Here is a 19,986-nt window from a genome sequence, read left to right on the forward strand (position 1 = left end):
CTTCAAGAAACTTCAACAAATGGTACAGTTGTTCATAAGCAAGAAGCCTGTTGTTTTTGGGGTAAAAGGTCAATAGGTCAACATAGGCCAAAGGTCACCAACTTTGTCAAATTTCTAAAATCCTCAATTTTCATCTGATTGACTTGCATTTTTAAGTGGAATTGCATATCTGGACACTGAATTCAACCACCAAGTATTTTTGAGGTCAACATTAGCCAAAAGGTCAATGTAGGCCAAGTTTCTAAAATCCTCAATTTTCATCCAATTAACTTTAAATTTGAAGAGGATCTGCATATCTGGTCATTGAATTCAACCCCCAACTATTTTTGAGGTCAGCATAGGCCAAAAGGTCAACATAGGCCGAATTTCGAAAATCATCAATTTTCATCTGATTGACTTGAAGTATTAAGAAGATTTGCATACAGGTCACTGAATTCAACCACCAAGTATTTTTGAAGTCATCATAGGCCAACAACTATTTTTGGGAATTTCGCAAGTGTTGTGCTATGCACGACATATTTCTTGTTTTATTTATTTATTTTTTGCATCACGGTTGATCATGACTTTTGTCTTCATAATATTCCTTTTCGTCTCATCTTATATCGTCTCCAAGTTAATTTACTCTTCCATCGTGATTCTTAGTTCTTCAGCATTGCTTGAAGTTAAAATGGTCGTCTGCAAATTGTATTGGCTTCGTCTTTCTTGGTCAACATTTTATTCCTTTATTTTCCAAATGTAGCTGTTGGAACATTCCTCTCAAGCATGTGGTGAAACCATTTCGAGAGACGGTGTTACCTTTTCCAACACCTGTTTCGTTCTTCATCTTGCCACATCTTTGGTACGGTTTCAAGGTCACTGTGCCACCATTGTTGAATTTGCTTCATATGTTATTATATCTGGAGTTGACATTATATAGAGTAAGCGTGATGGCATTTGTTTCCACACTTTTGAAAGCCATAAGTTGATTCATTTTTTGTTTCAAGGTGACCCATTTTTGAGTATCCACTTCTAAAGCTTGTTGGCTGGTGTGGTTGGTTATTGTTCACAACAACCAAAAGTATTGGGAGGAATTATCCAGGGTTATTCATTGATGATGATGATCATCATGGGTCTACACTCATTCCAGGATGTTGGTGAAATGATGGACAAGAATTTGGAATTTGACTATGGTTTTGGCATACAATGGCCTACTCTTTCTGAAAAATCCAATGGGACTTTAATGTCCGCCAGAAGCAAATGCTGGAATAAGGGACCATGGCTTATAATGTCCCTTCTGACCGACATCACACTAATTGATGAGGTCCTGTACCACCGAAACACCAGTTCCATGGTTTATAGTCATGTTGAGAATCTAACTCAGACGAGGAAGCTCAAAGGAGAGCCTACTATCTCTGAGATGTCCTTCCTGCTGATTAAGTATTGACAATAGTTTATTCCATTTGAACTGGGTGTTTGCCCTTCTTTATCAACAAGCTCAGCTGGGACTCTATCAATAATACTTTGTTCTACTTAATAGTGGATACCAGGTCTAATATTCTACCATTCCATGTTTTATGTTTTTTTCTGGTGTGATATACCAAGAGCTTGGCCTAGCCTGCCATTTTTAAAGCATTGGCATGATTTATTATCTTTCATTACCCCTGGGTATTGTTCACCTTTTTCTTCAGTGCGGCGCATGTTCGATCTTGTTTTGCCTTTATTTTATAACATAGGTATGCCCCACCCCTGACTAAAGCTGGCATTGGCCTTAGGGCTTAACAAGCTAGCTTATTCTGGATTCAGCAATACTAGGTTTCTCACCGAACTAGCTCACTTCCAACAGGACCAATTCCATCCGAACCTCTGTGGCCATAAAGAGCAATTGCAGCTATAATTTTTTGAAAAACAATTCAATACCATACTTAACAAATCTCTAGCCATTCTCCGAGAACATCCTCAGTGCTGGCGAGTCTGGCCGTTCACTCAGACAAACTGGTGGGAACTGCAAGCAGCCATTACACTTCAGGACTGGTCTCCTATATCTACCACCCCTGATATGAACTCAACCTGGGAATTTTTCCATAGAAATCTGCTCTCTCTTATATGCACAGATTCATCCACCTGCGCCATGGTACAATGAATCCTGTGGTGAGGCAGTTGCCTTGAAACAACTTTCCTTCTCTTCCTAGAAGTCAAACCCAACTGAGCGCAACCTGATATCATTCCACAAAGCCCGCAACAAGTTTGCAACTACTCTCAGGTGAGCCAAAAACAATATCTTTTCAATCTCAAGAATGGGCTTTCAAACTTGTCTTCCTCCTCAAAAACCTTGTGGCACCTTGTCACGTCTGAGTCTGGAGTATGCTCCCTTTCCGTCCCTTCCCTCACTTCAAATGGTGCCGAATTCCTCAATTCTGTGTTTGCTTCTAAATCTTGTGTCCCCAACCCCTCTCTTTCTGTACCCACCCTACCCCATCACACCCCCTGGACTGTGTCTTTTGTAACTGAGGAGAGGATGTTTCTGGCGATTCTGCAACAGGACTGGACCGGCATCAGCTCACTTGTCCTAAAAACCTGCTCTGTTGCTCTTGCACATCCCCTCTGCTATTTTTACCCTCTCATTTCCCGAGTCATCTGACATTTGCTTGGAAATCAGCCAATATCACTGTATTACATAAACAATATGCACAAAGTGATCGCTGTAACTATACATACCTATCAGCTTACTTCCAATCATCAGCAAGGTCATGGAATCCATCATCGCAGTTGATATGAAACATTTCCTTTTCTCTAACAACCTCATCTCCAATCACCAATTCAGATTCAGACCAGGTCACTCTGCCTTGAACATGCTGCTTCTGCTCTCTCAACAATGGATGGAGGTCTCAATATCACACATGAGATCAGGGCCATCTCTCTGGACATATCTCAAGCTTTCAATGCATTCTGCAATCCTGCCTTGCTCTCAAAACTCTCTGCCTATGGCATCCAAGGTCAACTCCACGCATGGCTTCCTGACTTACTCTACTCTCACAGCCAACTGGTAGCTCTCATCAGAACCCTTTCCATCCCCACTCCCTGTCAAGGCTGGAGTGCTCCAAGGCTGTGTTCCAGGCCTCATCCTATTGCTAATCTTCATCAACGATCTCTCTGATTCTCTGGAAAATCTCCTTTATCTATTTTCTGATTACTCCACCCTCTGCTGTGACATCCCTCATCCTTCAGATAGGTAGGCAGCAGCCTCTTCTGTCTCCTCAGATCATGAAAAAATGACTAGCCAGTCAAACACTTGGAATGTCTTTAAATTCAGACAAATCTCACACTCTCACTATCTCTCTCCAAAATGACTATTTGGCAAACCCTTCAATCTACTTTCTTAATAATCCTCTTGAAGAAGTTCTGTCACTGAAACTCTTGGGTCTTACTATATCAGCCATGATCTTTCTTGGGAAATCCACATTTCAAAATTGGCCTGTCGCTGAGTGGGCATCCTCTGTCATACAAAGTCCTTTCTTGGGATACCAGACCTCCTATTCACTTACAAGGCCTTCATCCGCAGCTTGATGGAGTACCGATCTCCCCTCTGGGCCGGTGCTCCTGCCACATGCAAACCAAGGCCTTCAAGATCATTGGAATATCCCACGATGAAGCTGAGTCATGGGCCTATCACTTTGCCATCACAGACTAGTCGATAGTCTCTCTGTCTTCTATCGCCTCCTTTCTGGTCTTGCACCCTCTGCCCTCTCCATGATTTGTCCCCTCTAGGATTCTGCAGGGGGTAAATGGTCCCCCATATACCCCCTTCTGGTGAAACTCCCCAAATCCAGAATCACTACTCAACTCCACTCATTTGTTCCTCTTTTTTACCATCTGTGGAATCAACTTCCACATTCTCTTCAATCTCATCCTTCCCTCCAAGCCTTCAGGACCGATGTTCACCACCATCTCAGATCGTCCCCAATCCAAAACCATTACCTTTTCTACCATCGGTAACCTCACATCCCTACCCCCAAGCCCACCTCCTTCCAAATTTCCAATTTTTGCTTCCTGAGAGTTTGCTCCCGTATGCATCTTTTCTACCCCTGCAACTTCCCCTCCAACCCCCACCCCCATTCTTACCCACATCACTTGTTTGTCCGTCTCCATCTATTTTGTCCTTCGGCCCATTTCCCACTTCTCTTTCTGTTGTTCTTTTTGTTCTGTTGCATCCTGATCCATTCTGTGTTCTAGCTCTTCCACAAGCCTTGACTTTGTATTAAAACAAGAGCGAAAGTCTAACAGTAGCATAGCCAGGCTTGTTTGATACATTAGTTGAAGAGGATAGTATGATCTTGGTGGGGATACCAGTTTGCAAATAATGTAGGTATTACATTTTTTTGAAGTACTTTCAATGTCTTTAAGCTGTCTGTCACCATGGCGATGAAGAGATTTCATTGAGACACTGAGATCTATATGTTTCAAGTCAACAATGAACCAACCATACACTGCTTCAATCCAGCAACTTTGCAGACTTGACAAAGGGATTGCAGTGTTACGTTTATATTTACTATATTCATCATCATCATCATCATCATCATCATCATCATCATCATCATCATCATCATCATCATCATCGCATTGCGGCCATTTCCATGCTTGCATGTGTAAGCCGTGATTCACCTAATGGCTGATTCTCCAAAAGGGATATTTGAGGCATGTTTTTTTTGTGGCTGGATGCCCTTCCTGATGCCACCACAGAATCAGATGTGGACCAAGCCTTTGTCTAGAGCAGGGGTTCCCAACCTTTTTTGTGTTATGGCCCCCTTGGCTCCCAGAGCACATCCCTAGCACCTCCCTTTCGCGAGGGTCGAGTGGCGGATCGCGTGTAAGCAGGCTAGGGGGTCTGGTGGCATGACTCCCAGAAACATTTTGATTTCTAGATGCTCTGTGGTGCATTCTGAGAGGTGTTTTTTCATTTAATTGGCTATTTTGTTTGTATGAGAATTGGTAAATTATTACACAGAAAATGAGGCATTCCAAGTAGCCAACATGAACATTTAGTTCCATAGTTTTTTTCTGTTCCTTACTGGCTCCCAATTACATCGTTTTTGGAAGAAGCAAACAAAGCAACGTCGCTCGAATGATGCATGTTTGATATGAGATTTTAATATTATCAGTAGCAACACTATGGACAGCATAAAATAGAACTGTCACACAAGAAAACAGTATGAAAAGGTTCCAAGTCAAGAATATGTGAAAACTAAAAACCTCTGTTGTGTCTGTATTTAACGCAGTGTTATAATCTCACATAAAGAAACTCGATTCGACAACAACTCAGGTAATCAAAACTAGGGACGCGGTGCATGCGCCATAAAAGTAAATTAAAAACTCAGTGGGATGGCTAAAATTGCATTTTAGCTACCAATTGGGGTATCCGTGGTTAAGTCACAGTCAGGGCACAGCGGAGGTCATCTTTCACGTGGAGCCGATTACGCTGTTTCGATTTGATATTCAACAGCGTGGAAAACCCCGCTTCACAGAGATAGGTAGACGAGAATGGCAGAAGCACCCGGATAGCTATCTGGCTGATATTAGGGTAGCGACCCATTCCCACCCAAAACTCCATCAAGCTCTTCTCTTCGAATGTGTCTTTGGCAAATGAATCGTTTCGGAGATCCAGGAATTCATCTTGCATTGCCTCCGGCATGCTCTCCACGCAAAGGTTGACGGAAAAATGATTCCTCACAATGTTTGCCTCATTGTCGTCTAAATCAGGAAAATACTTATGAAATTCTATCTCCAGTGACTGCAGATGCTCAAGAATGTAATTTTTCAGTATGGGATCAAGGTCTTTTCCCATGCTGTCTTGCAATTCAGACATTCTTTCGAACATAGCAATGTTTCCTGTGTTCACTTTCCTGTGACAGTTTTGGAGCTTGGCAACAAATCCTCTGAGATGATCATGGAAAAGAATAATATTAGTCGCTCTTCCTTGGAGCTTGAGGTTTAGCTGGTTCTGCTGCTCGAAAATGTCAGCAAGATAAGCAAGTGGTTCGTTCCACAATTCTTCGTCGTAATGCTGCACGAGGTCATGTTTCCCTTGAAGATTCAAGAAATGTTTGACTTCCGCACGAAGTTCAAAGACGCGGTTCAGAACATTCCCTTTATCATCGCGGTTCAGAAAGCCAGCGTACAGCAGTATAGTACAGCAACGTTTCATGTTCCGCGTTCATCTTTGCACAGCTCCTTGAACATTCGGGTGTTGAGAGCCCCTGCCTTGATGTAATTAACAATCTTGATTATGACTTCAAGAGCTTTCTTCAATGAGAGAGGGAGAGTCTTACAAGCCAGGGCATAGCGATGAATCATACAGTGGGTTCCTTTCACTTGTGGTGCCAGCATCTTCACTTTTGCTTGGAATCCGGATTTGGAACCAAGCATGGCAGGAGCACCGTCAGTACAGACACCGCATACATTCTCCCACTGAATTCCTCCCGCATCGAAGAACAGCTTCATTTTTTTCCATGATGTCGTTAGCTTTTGTCGTTGTTTCCAGGGCACTGCAGAACAAGAATTCTTCCTTGATATAATCTCCCTTGACATAGCGAACGAATGCCAGGAGCTGGGAGCAGGAACTAACATCGGTCGATTCATCAAGTTGAAAAGAAAACAAGCCGAAAGGCGCCACCTTAATCTCATTGATGATCTGTTGTTTCACATCTTATCATGGATACGATGCTGCACTGTGTTATTCGATAAAGACACCTGTTCAACTTTGCGAGCCTCTGCCTTGCCAAGAACCCGTTCGACAATGAGGAGGGTACAAGGCTTGATGAGTGTCTCTCCAATCAAGTGGGGTTTTTTTTCTTCTTTGCAATTTCAAGAGAAACTTCATAAGAAGCCTAGACAGTTGCTACATTTTGTTGTTGAAAAGCTCCTCCCTCATCCAACTTCTGGCGCTTCAAATTTCTTTCATGCCGCTTGAAAAATTCGGGATCCTGCTTTGCATGTTGTGCGTGATTCGTCTCGAGGTGCAACTTCAACTTGGATGGCCTCATGGATTCAGTACTCAAAACCTTGTGACACAGCACACATTGTGGTTTCTCTTTGCCAGACACGGTAATGGACGTGAATCCAAGCTTCATGTATTCGTCAAGATACTTTCTTTTTTTTTACTCTCAGAAGCCATAACGTCAAATCTGCAATAGGAAAAAAAAAACCAATATCAAAGTCAAAACCATATCAAAAAAACAAACAAACAATATTTAATTTTTTATATGGTTCAAATTACCGCCATGGCCCCCCGAGAAATACACCATGGCCCCCCAGCGGGCCATGGCCCCCAGGTTGGGAACCACGGGTCTTGGGAGACATTCCCTGCAAGGCAGCAGCGGGATTTGCAATCAGAGTTTCCTTCTCCTCGGTGGACTATCTACCAAGGCTAAAGAGCTCCACTTACCCTGGTTCGATTGATGAGTGTCACAGCATGTCCTCAAAATGGAGGGTGCCAAGCACACTACACCTCTAGGGTACCAACATGCTCTGAGATCCTCCAGACATTTAGCCAGTGCCATCAGAGCACTGTTACCATGGTGCCCCACGACGAGGGAGTCTGAAAGTCTTGGCAAGGGTAGAGGCTCTGTACCCAAAGGAAGGACTTACACACTCGGCCTTCTTTTCGCTTGCAGAGCTATCCGGCGACCATAGCTAAAAGCAATGAGTGGTAAACTATATCACACCCGACTGCAGCAATAGGCACATACACCTAACCTGTGAAAAAAAACCCACAAGCACCACGACTATATTATTATTAACGTTATTATTGTTTTCGAAGACTATGTTACTGTATTAATAAACCGAGGCTAATTCCTTACTCCCGTGATAATTAATACACCCTTCTCATTGAGTCATCCATGAGCCATACACCGCTTCAATCCAGTAACTTTACAGTCATGACAAAGGGATTGCAGTGTTACAATTATAGTTACTATATTATTATTAGTATTAAGGCTATTATTATTATTATTATTATTACTAGGGCATGCCCGTACTATATCTATATCTAAAATTATATCCCCCCCCTCTATTTACATGAAATGGTTTGGTCCAAAGCGAACGGCTTGCGAGTACGGTGACAATCCCCCCCCCCTCTATTTACATGAAATGGTTTGGTCCATTCGCAAAGCCAAAGCGAACGGCAGTTACGAATCGCAGTTACGATGAATCGCAAAGTAGTTTTAATTAGTTTTAAAACATAGTTTAACGCCAACATAGTTTGCCAACGTGAAATAAATGAATACGCTCTCAAATGTGCCGTCCGAGGCAGAGTGTGTTCGCCACGTTCGGCACACGCGATAGCTCGCTGCTCTCTGATTGGTTGAATCGTTTTTTGGACATAGCTCGGTAAGTAATTGTCCGATTAATATGAAACCTTGAAAAGGCACATCCTCGGGTCCCCAGCAATATACCTGGCAAGTTTAAAGTATATCGGACCCGTGGTTGTCGAGAAACAGCGGTCACAGACAAACAAACAAACAAACAAACAAACACACATACAGAGATTACTGGAATTATAGATAGATTATTAATGAATTGACATATATGGGAAAACTTACATGTCCAGACCAGGAATCAAACCCAGGTCTTCTGGTGCTCTGCCATCTAAACTATCTGGGCGACTCTGGCCAAGCATCCAATTTTCCCACATATAATTGACACTCTTTTTCGGTTACTGCTTCCGGGGCACTTGCTGCCAACCATAAGAGCACCAACGGCCTGCTCACGAGAGGGTCTTCCTCCAATGCGGGGACAAATCCATGTCCACAATTACAAACACCACGGGCGTCGTGAAACAATTACATTATAGTGTGAGCTCATTATAGTGTAGGCTCATTATAGTGCATTATAGTGTAGGGGGGAGTTCGTGGCCATCGCAAAAGTACAAAGTCACCTATGATTTTATTGTTGTATATACCAAGACCTTTCAAAAAAATTTGGGTGACAGGCCCAAATCTGTATAGATTTTGCTACAGAGGGCGATTTTCAAAATGGCCGCCATAAGTATTACTTTTGACCATATCTTGGTCTGTGAGACTCATAGAGACATGATATTGGTGCCGAAACCTATGTTTTCAGAGTCAAGGAACTCAATAAGACCAATAACAATAATTACATTGGCTCCTTCGTTTGCGGTAGCCATCTTGAATTTCAAAATGGCCCCCAGTCAAAACCGCCATTCAAAAAGGTGTACTGTATGGCTAAGGAGATCCAGCTTCTGCGACCAGTGGAATTCAAGAGTCTCGTACTATGTCTTGGGACATTCCACACAGTCAAGACTTTGCTTAAATGCACTGGAAAGAGTTTACAAGGAAGTGGTAGTCCGGCAGCTAAGCTAAATATAGCATAACAATTGTGCATTTTGTGAGGAAAGCACCAAATTTGGCACACTAGTAGACTATCATATTGTGAAAAGATCTGGATATTGGGCCATCTCAGATTCAGAGATTTGATTTTTGCAAGATTTGCAAATTTTGCAGATTTGCAAGCTGAGATTGCAACGCCAGGGACGGCCGACTCCTTCCTGCGAGCTGCCCACGTCACCCGCACAAGAAGAGCTCATCAAATCACTGCAGCGGCACTGCACATCCTGCAACACCGTGCGTATGAACGCCACTGTATGACATATGCTGATGATGCAGAAGACCTGCCTGAGTTCGAAGGCTGGTGTCACCAGAGAGGAGAAGACATTCCCAACTTTCAGTACTGGGAAACTGTGCTGGAACTAGAGATGTTCATACTGGTCTACGTGCGTTCTCTCCGGCAGGCTTCATTGACGATGTACCTTGATGCCCTGACGGAACTGGTCCCATGGTTCCATGCCTTAGACCACACACACTATGCCAGGTGGGTCCCTATTCACCTGAGGGACATGGTTGCACTCCCAATGAAGCACCCAGATGTAGCCAGAGAATTCAGGGCTGGCAACTTCACTGTACAGAAGACGAAGAAGGTGTTCTCTTCGATCCCAATCAAATCGAAATCTTGCAAAAATCAAATCTCTGAATCTGATATGGCCCAATATCCAGATCCTTTCATAATATGATAGTCTACTAGTGTGCCAAATTTGGTGCTTTCCTCACAAAATGCAAAATTGTTATGCTAAGTTGCCCCACTATGGTGCAGAAAATGTGTGGCTCGAAGCTGGAGTGTATGGGCCAACGGTGATCCAGAACTCTATTCTCAATGCAGGACATTACAGTCGTTCACTGGATGCGCAAAAACTCCTTGCTGAATCAATGCAACGCCTGCTGTACAAGGAGTTATTTGCGTATAAAGGAGTCGAAAACTATTCTCATGAACTAGAAATTAGTTATAACTAGAAAATAGATCAGCTTAAGAAAAGCACAGCCAGTGGAAATGTATCAGAGAGTCAGAAGCTCTTGGAGCAGTTCCAAATGTCCTCTTCAAAGCTAATCGATGATCTGAAGACTTTCATCAAGACAAGATCATCCACAAATGAGAACTTACAATTCTGGTGTCAGTTCCTGAAACGACATAAAATAGCCCTTGATCTGTTGCGAGCTGACCGAGAAGGATTATGGGACTTACATCTTGATGCACTGCAACATGCCCTCTATGAGTTTGCTGCTTGGGACTCAACTAATTACATTCGCTGGGGCACAGTGTATCTAGAAGATGCAAGGAGTCTGTCTGAAACAGCACCATCTGTCTTCAGGAACTTCTCTGAGGGTCATTCCTTCTCAATTAAGGACAAACCTGGTCGCTTCACAGCAGTTGGCGGTGATCAGAAGCTTGAGCAGACTATCAAACTCTCATCAAAGTGCAGTGATGGTGTCATTGGGCATGCCAAACAGAAGGAATATGTCGCTCAGTGGGATCTAATCTATCATGAAATGATGGCTGTAAAAAACTTGCATCGCGAGTATACTGGCGTCAATGAGAGCACGTCCGAGGCATGGCACCATCACGAATCATCACAGTCAACCACCAATAAAAAAGAAGGGCACATCCAAGAAATGATGAAGTACATTGAAGAGAGAGGGTCGCCATTTTCAGCAGAGTGTCCCCCAGTGCTGCACAACTTTGTCACAAAAGAGGTGATGACAGAAGAGATCAGAAATGATGTCCTGAACGCATCTGAAAAAGGCAAGAAGAAATATGAGGCATTCCACAGTGAAAGGATATAATCAACAAAACCTTGAAACTGAATGACACTATTCACAGAACGAACATCAAAACTATGATATCAATTAGAAACAATCCCAAAAAAACAACAAGGAAAGTGATCAGAAAATGAACATGACTGACAAATCAATCGAAATCGCTCGAGATAGAGGTCTTAACACAGAAGCTCTTCTGAAGTATGATGTTTTGCCATCTCCCATGCTGTTCGATGATGATGGGCTTATGACCAAGTCTGAGAAGAGTCAACTTATTCGTGAGCTTGAAGATAAACTGAAGTCTGACGATTATTCCTACCGTCACAAGCCTGAGTCGGCCTTCTTTATATATATCATGGCAGCAGTTCGCAGAGTGCCCCTCACTGGACTTTCAAATTTCTCTCTGATCTGCTTTCAAACTTCACACAGATGACGGATGTGTACCACAATTATGGTAGATGTGATTACATCTTTGACATTTACAATGACAATCCATCAGTGAAAGACAGTGAAAGGTTGCGGAGATGCAGTGTGACTCCAGTCGTTCTGAGCACGGTTGAACAGACAACCCCCCTTCCTAAGGACATGGCAACATTCTGGACATCGAACAAAAACAAAGTGCTGCTGGAGAAGCTAATCTATAACTATGTGCATGAACAGTCATCGCAAGGCCATGAACAGCCGACAATACTCAGCCAGCTATGCATAGACTGTAATGACTGGCAGTGCATAAAGATACACAATAGTACAGAACATGACATGCGGAACCTGCAGTGCACAGTTGAGGAGGCAGATCTACGCATACCCATGCATATCCTTGATTGTCTCCAGGCAGGTTACAAAACCTGCGTTGTTATCTCCAATGATACAGATGTGATAGTTGCCTTATTGTTTTATATGCCAATCTTTCTTCAAGAGGGACTGAAGGAACTGTGGGTACGGGCAGGTAGAGGCACCACCACCCGTTATGTACCCCTTCACATTCTGCATGCACGGCTGGATCTTGATCTCTGCGCAGTCCTTCCAGCACTACATAGCCTCACAGGGTGTGATATCACCAGCAAGATTGGCACCAAGAAAGCAGCCCTCAAGGCTGACCCTGAGATCCACTTGCGAGGATTTGGCACAAACGCTCCACTAACTTCTGCAGTGATTCAGAATGCAGAACAATATTTGGTCAAAGTAGGAGATGCTGGGAGAAAATCCGGTAATTTCCAGGAGCTTCGAGCTGATCAATTCCATTTCTCAAAATCAACATCGCATCAAAATCTGCCACTGACAAGTCAAGGCCTTGAACCTCACATTTATCGTGCATTCTACAATGCATACACCACTATGCATGCTCTAGATAGGGAACTCAACGTTAGAATAGGAGACCTTGATCCATGTGGATTACGGATTTACCCTCGAGAATGGCCATCTTTTGCCATTAACATCATGGAAAACCCTCGAGCCACGTTGGTCCCTGGTGTGTCATTGTGTCAAATGCGCTCGTGTAACGTGCTCTTGTCGAGAAGCTTCGGTAAAATGTTCTGTGTTCTTCAAATGCCAGAAGACTGAAAACTGTAAAAATCCTTACAACTGAGATGAAACATTAGACTCTGATATGCACCGAAATTACAACTTTGAGGTAAATATAATCATTGATTTAGAGTCATTTCAAGTATAGCCGTTAGGTTTTGGTGGCCATTTTGGACGCCATTGTGGATTTTTAGGTTACATGACAACTCAACCAAATGAACCACTGTATTATTATACTCTTATCATTGGATTCCTTGGCCTTAAATGCACGAGTATATAACCACAAACATCAAGTGTCTATGTGTTTTGATGACTGATATATGGACAACTGCGATTTTGAATGGCGGCCATTTTGAAATTCAAGATGGCTGCCCCAAACGAAGGAGCCAATGTAATTGTTATTGGTCTTATTGAGTTCCTTGACCCTGAAAACATAGGTTTAGGCACCAATAACATGTCTCTATGAGTCTCACAGACCAAGATATGGTCAAAAGTAATACTTATGGCGGCCATTTTGAAAAGCGCCCTCTGTAGAAAAATCGATGCAGATTTGGGCTTGTCACCCACATTTTTTTGAAAGGTCTTGGTATGTACAACAATAAAATCATGCGTGACTTTGTACTTTTGCGATGGTCACGAACTCCCCCCTAGAGCCAGGAGTATTAATGATCAGAAGGCACCTTTAGAGGCCATTTTTCCCCACAGAGCAGGGGTTGGCCTTTTTCAGGCACCATGGTCCAATTTTTTGAAGCAATGTTTTATGGCCGGATGCTCTTCCTGCCACCAACCCTGTTAGTCACCTCTTGCGACACACAGGGAATTACCAGTGAACTGGTACTCAATTTGCCGACCTCAGAAGGATGACAGGCTGAGTCAACCCCCCTGGCGCTAATTCAGCGATGGACTGGAATTTGAACCCAAGATCCTAGGATCCCAAGCCGGCACCCTAAACGCTAAGCCAACACCAGGCTACATTAATGAACATGATTATAACAAATTGATTGACATATGTGGGAGTACTGGTACGGTTCACCAGAGGACCTGGATTCAATTCCTGGTCTGTGTATCTAAGTTTTCCCAAATATGTCAATTAGTTATAATCCTGTTGTGGTACTTGAAGAGTGATGGAAATGAATGCAGAAGGAAGTAGAGGACGGGGAAGACCGAGAAAGACTTGGCTAAAGGTGGTGGAAGAAGAAATGCGGGCAAGGGGGTTAACAAGGAGAGATGCAGAAAATAGGGCAAAATGGAGAAGATTGTCATGGGGACCGCAAGGCTAACCCCCGCTCTAGCAGGGAAAATGGCCTTAAAATGCATGTTGTTGTTGTTGTTGTAGTTATAATCCTGTTCATTAATTTCATTGTTATTATCATTATTATTATTACGAAAACGATACTACTGTATTAAGAAACCTGAGCGAATTTGGCCGAAGCGACCTGAAGGTAAGGCATGAAACCTAATGGCTATACTTACTGTGTTGTTGGAAGACCCGTAATGCCTATGCTTCTGATATTTGATGGTCATTTTAACATTTGGTTGTTTGTGTTTCACACTGAATGAAAAACACAACAAAGCAAAGGAAACAGCAGGAGAAAGGGGAAATGCCAACAGCAGGGCAGAGGGAGAAATTTGACGGATATGGGCAACCAGGGGATGCAGGTAACGATGATTGGTATGGGAGGAAGCAAAGGGTGAAGGACGATGGATATATAAGCAAAGTTTTGGGAGGGGTTGGCGTGGTTTAATGGGTGTAAAATTATCATGGTTTTGGATGGGGGATGACTTGAGTTGGTGGTGAACAGCTGTCTTGACGACCTGGAGGTATTAAGGCCGAGAAAAACATATTTCCGGTCTCTGGTCAGCGCGCGCATCGATTTTGACCCTGCGCGTGAACAATTTTTTTTTTCAAATTTCCAACGGTACCTACAACAGCGCGCGCCTGTTGTTGCCGGGCCAGCGCGCTATCTCGGGAAATACGGGTCTGTGTTCGCGCACGGTTCTCCCCTACAAAACTACGTTTAGTTTGCCCAAATCCGACCAGCCGTTCCAAAGATATGAGTAATGTTGTGTGCCGTGCCGTCATGGATCCAATCGGCTGGATATTGTCATTTATTGAAACGAAGACGTTTTTGTCGGGTTCGTGTGAAGCAACCAGAAGGCCTAGAGAGCTGCGGGTGGTCTCGTTAGTTAGGCCTGGATCCTATCCCGTTTGTCATGAAGTTGTAGGTGTCTGTGATCATCTGGTGGACTGGGAGAAGAGATCGTGGGAGACCATCGGCCTGTTAGACCACTTGCGCATGGCCAGTGTTGACGCGATCGACGCATTGGAATGTTTGACGGTACGGCGAGGTGATCTCGAGAACGAAATGGCAGTCTATAATTGGCTGTCTTTAATTTCTCACTGGACAGTGCCACGGCAGATGAGGAGGACCGCAAGGCATGAGGACACAAAAAACAACACCTTTATATGTGCAATCCATGCTTTTCCAAAAAAAAAAGGGAAAAAAAAAGAACCGCATCGCCGCATCAATTCTGCAACTTTGGTCTGACCAGAGACCAGCAATATATATTATTCGGCCTAACAATGAGATTACAGAGAGTGCGGAAGGTGGTCCCACAGGCTGGAAAAAAGAGGAACAAATGAGTGGAGGTGAGCAGTGGTTCTGGCTTTAAACAGTTTCACTAGGAGAGGCTTCCTGGCGGACCACGTATGTCCTGCAGATACCTAGAGGGGTGGAGCACCAAGAGGGCATTGGGTGCAAGGCACGAATGAGGTGGAAGAAGACAGGGGGACCACTGACCTATCGGCGATGGAGAAGTGATAGGCCCATAGACTCAGCTTCCTCACGAGAGATTTCAATGATGTTAAAAGCCATTGGTTCCATGGCGTCAAGCTGAGAAAGATGTGAGACAGTGGAGGGGAGAGCAGGACTCCATCAAGCTGCGGATGAAAACCTTGTAGGTGGATAGGAGTTCAATTGTGCTAAGGAAGGACTTTGCATGGCGGAGGATACCCAGTTGGCATCCGGCTTTGGAGGCCAATTTTGAAACGTGGCTTGTCCAAAAGAGGTCATGGCTGAGAGTGAGACCCAAGAGTTTGAGTGACTGAACCTCTTTGAGAGGGTTGTTGAGAAAGTAGATGGGAGGGTTTGCCATACGCTCCTTTCGGATAGACAGAGTGAGTGTGTGGGATTTCTCAGAATTGAAAGACATATTCCAAGTATTTGACCAGTTTGTGATTTTGCAAAGGTCTGAGGAGGGGGAACAGGCTGCTGCCTGCCTGTCAGAAAGATGAGGGATGACACAACAGAGTGCCAAAAACAACAACAATTTTTGAAAATAAAATAAAATTGAAAATCATTCCAAACATGAAACATTGTTTTAAAGAACATCATAAAGGACCCAAACAAGCATGAAGAACCAATGTAACGTGTTAAACAAGGTGGTGTATAAGACAGTGACTTCATCAACGGCGTTAAACTTCCGGAATTTTTCTACAACCTTGAACATCTTTATTTAATTTAAATTGAATTATATACTTGAACACTGGAATTTTTTTTCGACAACCTTAAAAATCTTTATTTAATTTCAGTTTAATTATATTGTATACTTGAACCCAATACAGCACAAAACGTCTTTGTGTTACTTTCAAAAATCTTCTGTTTAGCAGGACTTCGAAAAATATTCATACCCTGAGGACAGAGTAACTATGCAAAAGCCATCAGAATCAGCATTTACGTCTTCATGCCTTGAGGGCAGATTAACTGTTTATGATTCTGCATTCTGACATTTTGACCCTGGTGTTGGGCTAGCGGCTAGGGTGCCGGCTTAGGATCCAAGGATCCTGGGTTCGAATCCCGGTCGATTGCTGAATTAACACCAGGGGGGTTGACTCAGCCTGTCATCCTTCCGAGGTCGGCTAATTGAGTACCAGTTCACTGGTAATTCCCTGTTTGTCGTTAAAGGCGGCAAAAAGGGTTGGCGTCAGGAAGGGCATTCGGCCGTAAAACATTGCTTCAAAAAGGGGACCGAAAAACAACAACAACCACGGTTCCCGAAAAAGGCCAACCCCCGCTTGCGGGGAAAAATGGCCTCTAAAGGTGGTTATTATTCTGACAAATATGCTGGTGTATAACGCTGTGTGATTCTCATCACACCTGTTATGCAAGGTTGATTAACAAAATAAATGTAGGTCATGCTCAGAAACACAAATCAAGAGTTTGAAAGATTCTTCCCATGTCCTTTTTCTCAACACTCCATAGGGTAAGGTGTGCTATGAACTCTCTAGTTTATGTTGCAGGAAATATCTATTATTGGAACATGGAGCGTGTCTGATTAATACACCGACATACACGGAAATTATATTCCGTTTGAGAAATCTTTTCGTGATTAATTGCAGTAATTAGATTTTATTTAGCAATTGATGGTTTCTTTTTAAGTGTACAGACCGTGCAACTTGGATTACTAAGAAGGGTACCTGTTACTGTGATTATCAAATGGGCCTTTGTGTTTTAAAATGATTATTGTAGAGCAACACGAGACGGTGATCTTGTGGTTTCTTCCGATTTGTTGACTGTAAAGCCAAGCGCTCAAAAACCAAAAGCCGAGTCAGAGGTTTGAAATAAAATAGAGATTTAAAAATTGTTGGCTTTTTATGCCAATACCAGTCTTTGATAATGGAATTGGCAAACAGTGTACAAAGAAAACATTTGACTGGGTATGTGTGGCTCACATCCATATCCAATATCCATCCCTCTGTCAATTTAAAAAAAAAAAAATCTAATCACGTGAAAGTAACAACAACGTGTCATGTTCACTAATCAGGTTTCTCTACTTTTGTTACCTCCGCCACCGAAGGTAAATGGAGGTTATGTTTTCACCCCTGTCTGTCATTTTTTGGACAAGTATGTTGATCACTCCGGTTTGTGTGTGTGTGTGTGTGTGTGTGTGTGTGTGTGTGTGTGTGTGTGTGTGTGTGTGTGTGTGTGTGTGTGTGTGTGTGTGTGTGTGTTTGTCTGTCCACTTACTTATACTTGCCTACAGGTCACAATTTTAAACCGACCTTCACAATACTTCACCAAATGGTAGGGTTTGAGGTCCGACAAAATCCTATATATTTTTTAGGTCAAAAGCTCAAAAGGTCAACATAGGTCGAAGGTCAACCACTTTTTTCAAATTTCTAAAATCCTCAATTTTCATCCGATTGACTTGAAATTTAAATAGGATTTTCATATCGGCGAACTGAATTCAACCACCAAGTATTTTGGAGATCAATATAGGCCAAAAGATCATCATAGGACAAAAGGCCAACCACTTTTTTCCAAATCCTAAAATCCTCAATTTTCATCCGATTGACTTGAAATCTGAATAGCATTTTCATATCGGCGAACGGAATTTAACCACCAACTATTTTGGAGATCAGCTTAGGCCAAAAGGTCAACCACATTTTTCCAATTTCTAAAATCCTCAATTTTCATCCGATTGACTTGAAATTTGAATAGAATTTACATATCAGCGAATTTAATTCAACCACCAACTATTTTGCAGATAAATATAAGCCAATAAGTCAACATAGGCCAAAAGGTCGACCACTTTTTTCAAATTTCTAAAATCCTCAATTTTCATCCTATTTACTTGAAATTTGAATAGGATTTTCATATCAGCAAACTGAATTCAACCACAAACTATTTTTGAGATCAATATAGGCAAAAAGGTCAGCATAGGCCAAAGGTCAACCACTTTTTTTCAAATCACTAAAATCTTCAATTTTCATCTGATTGACTTCGTATTTGAATAAGATTTACATATGTGTTTAAAACTTCCTTGCAGTTTCCATGTGTTTTATACTTCTCCCACCTCCCCCCCCCCCCCTTCCCATGCCTCCTCCCCCTAAGCCCTCTTACTCCCACAGATCTTCCCATGTCCCTGCCCTCAAATGTTGTGCTTGTGTGCTTCCCTCTCTCTCCCCATCTTGTCCACAGCTCCCCTTATTATATGTTTTATGTGTCCGTTTGTTAATTTTTGTGATTAATGTTCGCTCTTTCACGAGCCTCGATCTTGTGTACAAAAATAAATAAATAAATATATATATCCATATATATATATATATATACGAGTATATATATATATATATATATATATATATATATATATATATATATATATATATATACATATATACATATATATATATATATATATATATATATATATATATATACAACAACAACAACAACAACATGCATTTTAAGGCCATGTTCCCTGCTAGAGCGGGGGTTAGCCAATTAGCGGGGGTATACACGCTGTTAGCGGGGGTATATATATATATATTGTTACAGACGTGGCTTGGATGTTATTTACCGAGCGGTTTTATGGTATGACCACGTCTGCACAAGTTACCCGATTGTGCCCGAACGTTGACGAATCGCGCTATGCTAGACCAATGAAGGAAAAAGAAGACACACGGCTGGAATTAATACGACACGACACCAGGGATACGGTTCTCAAAGGTTGTTATTACAATAATGCGGAAGGTTTAGATTACAGGGACAAGAGGGAAACATAGGAAGGTGGGCACTTAAACACACTTATATTAACCCCAACGGACGACAGATAAACGGGACAAGGCTCACTCACACGGGGATTGATGGAAAGGACAGGCGGGTAGCGATCGCTCCAGGTGCACCTGGGCTCAGGGCAGGATCACGTACGGTCCAGTTTAAGAGATGCGGTGGAGGTATTGCAGCGCTCGAGGGGTGGCGACTTCTCTCTCCAGGCTGGGGGCGCATCTCACGTCACATCCGGCGCGGGGCCGCGTATATCCGGCGGGGAGTGACACGCCCTCGGCTCGTTAGCTCCGCCTCGTGGAATCGGCACGTTGCTTCTCATTGGGTGCGTGGGGGGGTTACTGGCTCCGCCCCTGACGAGGAGCTGACAGCCAGCCCCTTCGGGGTAACGCCGTGGAGCGTATGGTCATGGCGGGTAACCGAGCCGGTGTGAGGACGCACACTCCCCGCCCCTCTGTTGTTGTAGTCGTAGTTGTAGTTGTAATTGTTGTTGTAGTTGTTGTTATTGTTGTTGTTTGGGGAAGAAGATGGGAGGAGGTATGGGAAAGGTCCTAAACTCACTACTGATGCCATATAATCACATTCTGGTGCAACGAAGAGTCATAATTAATGGAAACGAGGCCTTAACTGACATAGATTAAGAATAACTAGGAAGATGTCCGAAAGTTGTCTACGTGTGGTGCGGTGGACCTGGGCACGACATTTAATGGGGGAATAAGGGGAAGGTCGGCTCTACTGATTGTTATTTACATGCAATGGGA

The 19,986-nt window shown here is 43.0% G+C and overlaps 1 protein-coding gene across 1 annotated transcript in view; it reads left to right on the forward strand.

The window, feature by feature from the left end:
* The first annotated feature begins 751 nt into the window (after positions 1-751).
* GREB1L (GREB1 like retinoic acid receptor coactivator) overlaps positions 752-19,986 on the forward strand; it is a 240,453-nt gene continuing 221,218 nt past the window's right edge. Inside the window, exon 1 of the mRNA XM_068134609.2 lies at positions 752-838. The gene's annotated coding sequence lies outside the window, so the exon portion shown is untranslated. The remainder of the gene's footprint in view (positions 839-19,986) is intronic.

Source organism: Myxine glutinosa, chromosome 13, assembly GCF_964187855.1.
Source record: "Myxine glutinosa chromosome 13, kmMyxGlut1.1, whole genome shotgun sequence".
In the NCBI taxonomy this organism is placed as follows: domain Eukaryota; kingdom Metazoa; phylum Chordata; class Myxini; order Myxiniformes; family Myxinidae; genus Myxine; species Myxine glutinosa.